This window comes from Meleagris gallopavo, chromosome Z, assembly GCF_905368555.1.
Source record: "Meleagris gallopavo chromosome Z, MGAL_WU_HG_1.1, whole genome shotgun sequence".
Classification (NCBI taxonomy): Eukaryota; Metazoa; Chordata; class Aves; order Galliformes; family Phasianidae; genus Meleagris; species Meleagris gallopavo.
The window spans coordinates 75,051,503-75,060,660 of NC_139435.1; the positions used below are offsets into that span (position 1 = coordinate 75,051,503).

Below are 9,158 nucleotides of genomic sequence, written 5' to 3' on the forward strand. Positions count from 1 at the left end.
GCACAGGTGCAAGCAATTTACCTGTGCAAGCAGAAGGGGTGGACCCAAGGCCCACACCTCCCCAACCTCATTTAAGGGCTGACAGCCAAGAGAAAAGATCTCTATTTAAAAATTGCTTCTTTCTGGGATTTTTCTAGCAAGCCTTTATCTTTGGAGCAAGGTAAGCTATTCCTTCCTTACCTTTGGACTGTGAGTGATACCTTTCTTGGGTTATCCATAAGCTGATTGGAGGTAACTCTGACCTCTTTTTCTTACCACACATCATATGTCTATGTGTTATTTCATACTATCAGACTATGTTTTTGTTTCTCTGAGTATAGAAATGAGTACTTCTTGTCTCAGTTTTAAAGTAGTGTGTCTCGGGTAAGTCTGTATCTGCGTAGCCAACTATTACAAAAGTTCTTAAATGCATTAAACCTGGACAGTCATTTTTTCACTCATCTGCCTAGATGCCAGCAGGCTGGAGAAATAGCCAGGCTGAAACTTCATTAGTTTCAGTAAGGATAAGGGCAAATCCTGCATCTGGAGAGGAACAACCCTGCACATGCATATATGCTGGAGAGTGTTCAGCGGGAAAGCAGCCTTGCAGAATAAGAACAGCAGGTCCTCGTGAACATGAAGCTGAACGTAAGGCAACAAAGAGTGACAAGGACACGTTGGTGCCTCCAGCAGGTCAAGGGGATTGACCCTGCTTCTCTGCTCAGCACTGATGATACGCATCTGAAGCGCGGCGTTCAGTAGTGGGTTCCCAGAACTGGAAAGAAAATGAAGTGCCTGAAGCATATCTTTCATGAAGAAAGGCTGAGAGAAATGGGGACTGTTTGGAGAAGGGGAAGCTCATGGAAGAATCTCACTGGTGTAAATGTCTGAAGGGAGAGTGCAAAGAAAATGGAGCCGGGCTCTTCTTGGTTGTGCCCAGTGCCAGGATAGGAGGCAATAGTTATGAACTGTGAATGGCCCTGCTGGGACAGGGGTTGTACCAGATGGCCTCCACCCTTCACGGTTCTGAAGCTGTGCAGAAGGCTGGAGAGCGTGTCAGAAGGTCCTTACAGTTTTCATGCCCACCTGCAATTTTCCCTTGCTGTGAGAAGGATGCGGTGCACGTAACTACTGACTTTAGCTGTTGCTTTAAGAGCCAGGGCAGAGAACCACAAACAGAGCCTTGTTATCTGTACAACATGACACAATGTCAAACATTTTATTGTTTGACAGAGGCAGTTTTTATGAGCGTTGAGTATTTTTTTATTGTAAGTCATCTAATTTCTGAAAGCCATGTTACACAGTGATCAGGAGAACCTCTATGAGAAGTGGGGGAGGCATTTAGCTTGATCAGCCTGGAAAAGACATTATCTTGGCAGGCTGTAATAGTGCTCTCTCAGTATCTCAAGGAGAGTATTAATAGGCAATGAGAGGCTTGGAGGAGACCTCATTGCTCTCCACAACTCCAAGAAAGGAGGTTGTAGCAATGTTGGTGTTGGTCTCTTCTCCCAGGTAACCAGCAATATGAGGAGAGGTAATGGCCTCAAGTTGGTGCCAGGGGAGGTTCAGGTTGGATATTAGGGAAACATTCTTTGTAATCAGGCATTGAAGCAGGCTGCCCAGGGAGGAAGGTGGTGAAGTCACTGACCCTGGAGGTGTTCAGGAACCATGGGGACGTGGCACTGAGTGAAGCGATGTAATGGGCATGGTGGGGATGGGTTGGGGCTGGACTTTGTGATCTTTGAGGTCTCTTCCAACCTTAATGATCTATGATTCTAATTTTAAGAGTAGAAACATTTTATGAGATTTGAAAGAACACTTTGGATGTGAGAGGCAAAGCTGGGAATAACAAGAACATTTCATGTTGGGGCAGATCTAATGCCCGAGTCCTCAATATCTTCTCTTAATTGGCAGGGAGACAACAGGGGCCAAGGAGCAGGCTGCAGCACCAGAGCAACCACATGAATAAGCTGCTGAGCTCCCTCCCACCCAGCTCATTTCTTACTGCTGGCTCAAGAGTGGGTACAAGGGCAAATGGGGCTGATCTGGCATTCTATTTGTTTCTGTCTTTCTTATGTTCTCCCTCTTTACCCAGATGCACACATCAATGATGCCAGTATCACATTTCCCACATTTCTCAGGAAACCTGAGAGGATGCCTGGTAAGTAGTCAGAAAGTAACAAACAAACAGAAAAGCCAGACAACACAAGACATTCTTCATTCTTTATGTAAGAAGAGAAAATTCCCAAATACAGCATGTAGAGTGAATACAAGGCTGTTTGTGTATGGAATTGGAGTGTATGCTAAGCATGTATGGTAAACATCGTGATTTAACAACTAAAAATGCGTGGCAAAAAATAATGTTAAAAATAGAAAATGAGTAGTGTGATGTATACAGATTATTTAAGCTACTCAGAATGGTTAGAAGAACTGGAACACTGAATCCAAATTGATGGAGAGCTGCACTGCAGAGTGCTTGTTGGTCAACCAGCTGTATCTTTCTCATTTTCCTACCTACCTTTTGCTCCTGAATACAGAAGCTTCTCCTGCAATTATAGTGTCTGAATTATTGGATAAACAAGCCTTGCTGGGGATGAAAAAGGCTGAAGCATGAAGTCTTATCTGGCATGTTTTCAGTTTCACGTTTGGGAGCTAGTATCTGAAAGGGCCAGGAGGGGTGGGCACTGGAGGGAAAGAAGCTGTCCTCAACATGTATATAAAAAGCTTCAATACGAGCATAATAAATTTCATAGCATTTCAGTGGAAGTGGAACAAAAAAAAGGACTATAGATGGGGGGAAAAAAAAAAACTTTCTGAATGCTCCACAAAAAAAATAATAATAATAATCTGCTTGTGCACAGTGATGAGAATACAGAAAAGAGCCCTTATCCTATGAACAGCCACCCAAGGGTTCTGCCAATGGTTCTACCCGAGTCATTCTCATTCAGCATAGCCAGTTTTATCAGATCATCCCACCCAAGCTGATTTGAATTCAGGAAGGCAGCCCCTCAAGCACAGGTGTGCTGCCAGCACAAGTCACTGTGCCTGTTTCTGGTGGGTATCAGATATAAGTCTTGTCGTTGGTTCTAATTGCTGACTATAAGGCTGCTCTGAAAGCTGTGTCTCTTATGTGATGATGTTGGTCCACAATATCAGAGGTGGACGCTGGTGATATGGCAGTAGAAGTTGAACCTTCCCACTAGTATTCGTTACATTTTATTGCCTTGTGGCAGGGGGCTGCAGAGGGGCACTCTGACAAAATGGCATCTGTCATGAAAGTGCACATGAAGCAAAGGTGTGCCTCGGAATTCCTCCAGGCAGAAAAAATTGTGCACACTGAGATTCACTGCTGCTTGCTGAACGCTGATGGAGAACAAATGCGAGTTCAGTGAGGCAGTGGGCAGTGTGTTTCAGCAGTGGTGACAATGTCCGTCTCCACTGGTGCAGATCTGTGTGAGCAAGGCATGCAGGCTCTTGTTCTTTGCTGGTGAAAATGCTAATGGTGGTGACTATGTTGAAAAAGGGTGTTCTGGACCTAAGGATTTGTTCTGTCAAACAAAGTTTGACACTCCTTGTTGCAGTTTTCATAGAAATAAATAGGAGGCATTACCTTTGGAACAACCTATGCATGTAAAGGCTTCAGATGGAAACAGACAATCTTGAAAGACTGAAAACAAAATGTTTTAAATCTCAGCACAGACCAACTTCTTGAAAATAACCAGGCGACAGGTGTAGGTTAAAACTTCTGCGGTATTTTTTTTTTTTCTCCTGTACGAAGACCTCCAGAGTAGCACGTGGTATCCTTATTATTACAGGGACACTTTTTGAAATATTGGGAGGATTTGCGCAGTAATGTCTGTAACCCTCCCTCCCCTTGTTAGGAAGCACAAATGCCTCAGGCACCGCTGTGCTGCTGTGGACTGAGCACAACCACCAGTGGGTGTCTGATTGGGAACCAGTGTGCTTGTCATGTGCTGTCACAGTAGAGTGCCCAAGCCATGCGTCACGTGGCGTGCCCTGGTGAGTGATGACAGCATATATCTTTGACAGCAACACTGTGTGTAGGCCACGTGTGTAACTTTTTTTTTCCATTTTGTGGCTCTCTGCAGGCCCAATACAGGACTAGGCAGCTGCTAGCAGCACACAGCTGGCTCTGCACACAGTGTCTGCAGGCTGGACAGCAGAGCCAGAGATCTGTGTTCTGCCATCTTCCCTGACGTGACTCCACTGGGCTGGAATGCAGATCTATCTTACAACGTATTCTGCTAACCTTATTGCTAATAGCCTGACTTCTGAACGGAACGAAGCCTTTTTCTGCAAAAGGAGCAAGCAGGTTGGCGATGTGTTTTTTCCAAAGCTGTGTTTTGAGAGGGAGGGGGAGATCTTCTCTTTCAGTGCAGCTATGCAGAAGCCATAGTGGGAAATACCTTCCTTGTGCTGGGTTTCTGGTTTTGCTGAAAATGGATGTGACTTTTGGAAAAAAAAAAAAAAAAAAAAAGGCAGCTGTGGCATTCGAGTAGAAGAGCATGTGGTGACTGAAGTCAGACACTAATGGCAGATGCCACAGAGGAGGGCAGGCTGCGTTCTTTGAATGAAGTTTCAGAGAATAACAGAAAAGCCCCTTTGTGCTTGGTTTGCCCAGTATTGCTGAGAGGGAACTCTGCCACTTGCTATTGATAACTGTGCTCTGTTCCTGTGGCTGCTGCTGAGGGGCCTGAGGATGTGAAGTGGGCCAAGCAACAAGCAATGGGAGAACAGAAGATGTACAGAAGGGCCCCTTGAGCCTCCACGGATTCCATTTGTCCAAATTTGTAGGAGCGGGAAGAAAAGGTGTTTCGATTTTGTGTCATTTCTGTCCTTGGAGTAATGAATATAAGCATGGAAGAGAAACCTAAGTAGTACCAAATGAACTTGAGACCTGAATCGGAAATATCCCATCTCTGTCTGTTCACTGAGTTTGGGATCAGAACTAACCTGGATGCGAAGAGAAAGACAGCCAAACGTCCGAAAGGAAACATGTTCCTGCTTATGCTACCATGCTTTTTGCAGCGTCACTTTCCTGATGAAAGAACATCTCCAGATGTTGCAGAGACAGAACGGGGGGGAAATGTTTCTGCTCTCCGTTACCAAAAAAAAAAACTTTATTTTCTGTTTGCAGTGGGTAAATGCACTGAAACAGGTTTGCCCAAGGAGGTTGTGGATGCCCCATCCCTGCAGGCATCCGGGGATGTGGCTCAGGGCAGCCTGGTCTGGTGGTTGATGACCTGCACATAGCAGGGGGTTGAAACGACATGATCATTGTGGTCCTTTTCACCCCAGGTCGTTCTATGATTCATCCTGTGATTCTGTCAATCTAGGCTAAAGCACAGAAGAGAAAAAGAACAGTGTCAGAGAGGAAATTCTCTGTTGTGCTTGAAACAGCTTGAAAACCCTAATGCAGGACTGCAGTCTCAATTATTTTAGTACTGAGAATATGAAAGCAGGTTGACCCTCAGCTTAGAGAGCTAAGAAAGTAATCTCCAGTGCTTATTTATGGAAAGTAATAAGCGCGTGTGTTTCTCTCCTTGCTCTAACAGTGATCAGGATTGGAAAAAATTCACTTTGCCTTAGGCCACTTTTCTTTCCTCTGCTACGGTGCTTGGAAATTCCTGGTTGGTAGGTGCTGTGCTAATTCCTTGTGACAAAAAGCTGCCTGCCTCTGAGGAGCTACCTACCTCCACCCTCAGGAGTGGTCAACTCTGGCACTTCCATCACGCACCCTGAGAGAAGACATAATCAATTCCCCATCTGGCACTTTGTACTGAATACCCACTTTTTCTGTTTGATAGCAGGACTAAATTAGTTATTTAGCAATGAGATTCTAATTTAAAGTGAGCAACAGCCTTGACAAGGATCATTGTTCAAGGCCATCCCCCCTTTGCTTTCAGATGAGAGGCCCGCAAATCCCTGGAAGGTGATAAATAGACAATTAGACAATAGATGTATTTTGTTAGTTCTACAAAGCTCCCTTGTGCTGTCAAGAGTCACAATAAAGGGGGCTCTGGTAAATTGGTGGGCAATGAAAGCCAGCTGTTCGGTCATCACTCCTACAGACACAAAGCCATATGTGGTCATTTACAGGACATCCCTGAAAATAGATTGAGCCACTAAGACCAGGGGGAACTAAAAATACTTGACAAAGTTGCCTGCTCTTCATTTAACAAGAGTAAAATATCTAATGGGTTGTAATGGAAGCTATCAATCACACCTGCACAAAGCACAGCTTCAGGATCTTACTTTTAACTGTTAATGCAAGTTTTTATTCATCTGTGGCAAGTCAGAAGTGAGCATCTCGTGTGCAAGATGATGCTATATAACTACTTACAAATAGCTTGGGCCCAGCAGCACTGGCATAAAGCATATCCAGAACAGTGCAATAAAAAATGAACAAAGAACTATAAGCAGCGGCCTGATGAAAGACAGATCTGTTATCCCTACCTAGAAGTATCCCATTTAGGACTGCAAGTAAGATGCAGTTTCTTCTTTCTGTTTATTAGATTCTTTCTAGGCAAGGAGATCAAAGTAAGCGTAAAGTTATTTCAAGTTAGAGTTATTTCAAGTATCTGTTCATTAAGGAAAAATATTTAATGCGCTTCTCCTGGAGGTATGAATGTCTTAGGTTCAGCTGGGATGAAATTGTTTTCTTCAGAATGTCTGAGGCAACATCATATAGCAGAGAAGCTACCTCAGGGCAGATGCTATCTCACAGATGCCATGTTTTGGTTCTAGCAGAGAAAACAATCTTGATAACAAACCGATGTATATACCTACTGCTAAACCAGTGCTATATCCAGCCAAGGCCATTCTCAGCAAAGCTCTCAAAAAGGAGCTGAGAGGGAACAGAATTAGGACAGCCGACATAAACTGTCCAAAGGGATATTCCATACCGTATGACATCAAGTGGAAGGAGTTTTGAAGGAGGTGGGAGTTCATCTGGCTCTCTTCTACTGCTTGGGGGCTGGCTGGGCATCAGTTGGTGAGTGGTGAGCAATTGCTTATGTATCACTTACATACTTTATATGTATATGTATATATGTATGTACATATAATCATAAACACGATTTCTCAATCTTAGTAAATAGTTTTACCTCAACCCATGAGTTCTGCTTCTTGTTTTCCCTGATTCTCACCCCCGTTCCATTGGAAAGATGGGAGAGTAAGTGAACTACTGTATGGTGATAAGCTACCTGCCAGGGTAAATCACAACAGGCATTTTTGGTGCTCCACGTGGGACACAAAGCATTAAGATAATAGCAGATCTGACCAGAGCATGCTAACATGGGGTGTTGCAGTAGTTTGTCAATTCATGGTCACTATGTTAATTTTTTCCATATTTATGGAGTTCTTTGAGAGTCTTCTCATGAACTATATTGTGTAGCACCTTGCTTGCTGCCTATTTTCCTTGCAGCACTGTTTGTCATCTCTGGGGGTTGGATTAAGGTTTTTATTTTGTTATGGCCTTGGCTTATAAAGTGCTTAAATTGGCAGCAGAGAAACTAATGTTTTGTGTTTATTTGGCCTTGCGGTCATCTTAGGACTTTAGAAACCATACTATTGACCCTATTAGTAACTACACATATTGCTTTGTCTCCCAGCTATGGAGGAGTAAGGAAGGGCACTTTCCAGCAATCCCTCAGCATCCTTTTCACTTTTCTTTCTTTCCCTAGGGCTCAAGAGCTAGTTAGAATAGCTCTTGAGAATTTTGAATATCTGTGGGATGTTCAAAGTAGCATGCTCCTATTATAACATGTCGTGAATGTGTTCAAGATTAAGCAACTGTTTAAGAATATCACCCAGAGATCTACACTGAGGTGGGATCGTTCCGACTGGCAGGGAGTGTGGGATGCTGTAGAAAGGTGAATAACCCTCCAGTGGTTTGAACTTCACCTTTAAAAATCTGCAGAATCCTGAAAAACTGGAAAGGTCTGCAGTCGCCCTGGCAATCCTAAAGAAGCATTAATCACTGGAGCATGCCAGGGCCTGGCCTATGCCTACTAAGCACTGTTCAACACTATTCAGCATTCTCAAGGGAAGAGAATACTTCTGGATCTGACGACAGTGCAACAGATCTTCCAAATCCTGTGATGTACCAATAGTAGCTCTATTTTATGCAACAGGTCATGCAGATACTCTGAGCATAGTGATGGATGGTGGGGCCAACAGCCTTGACTTAGTGGGCAGTGAAGCCAACCAGCTGGGATCTCTTTTCAGTGAAAGTGACACTGACAGAGTGATTGGAAAAGGGACGCAGTCTTTTACCGTATGGCAGTGATTATTGTCAACCATGAGGGAAAGATATCCCTTCAAGGAACACCTGGTATTTAACCCAGCCAAGTGGGCCACCATGAAGAAAGGTACCCAGTACTTGAAGGAACAAGCTGTGGTGGAGATGATATATGAAATTACCCTGGATGACAATACCAACTCCCAAGATCTGGATGACATGATACGTGACTTTCAATCACTTTTTCCCACCACCTCAAAAACAGAAACAAAACAGCAAAGTTTTCTGTGAGCTGCAGTACGTTTCTTCTCTCCTGAGACATGCAGTGCACTGCATGATGTGATGGTTTGGAATACTGATAACGAAAAATCATAAAACCACCACATTCCATCCCTTATTCCACATCACTACATCATGCTTAATATATATACAAACAAAGGTTAACATGCATTAAACACACACATGGACCTATATATACACACATGGAATTACTGATTGCACTCCACTAACATCAAATTGCCTTGTGGTACACACTGAACATTCCCATTTTTCTGCATCACCCACTAGATGAACCCAGGTTCCTGAGAAAAACAGAGAGGTTTGCCCTTTGCCCAAGCTGCAAAGACCCAAACTGCTTTTCCCAACACGCTCTTTACATGTACTGCAAGGACCTTATCTCCCTCTACAGTATGTAGGGAGCTGCACTGGGTAGGACCATCTCAATTGGTAGATCCTTGAGTACTGACCTACCGGGTGGCTTCTGCCAAATGCTTCTCCCAGTGCTTGGATGTTCCACCACCCATTTCTAATGCTGTTCTTGTGAGTTTCCGCCATCTATTTGACATATTCCTCACTCTCTCAGGATCACGGTCTTGGCATGGGTTGTTAGGAACAGACATGGGGTCATACAACATTT

The 9,158-nt window shown here is 43.9% G+C and overlaps 1 long non-coding RNA gene across 1 annotated transcript; it reads left to right on the forward strand.

Annotated features, from left to right (window-relative positions):
- The first annotated feature begins 433 nt into the window (after positions 1–433).
- Positions 434–7,514, forward strand: LOC146542402 (uncharacterized). The gene is made up of 2 exons (XR_014880422.1): positions 434–3,999; positions 4,089–7,514. It is a non-coding gene; the product is annotated as an uncharacterized LOC146542402 (long non-coding RNA).
- The last annotated feature ends 1,644 nt before the right edge of the window (positions 7,515–9,158 follow it).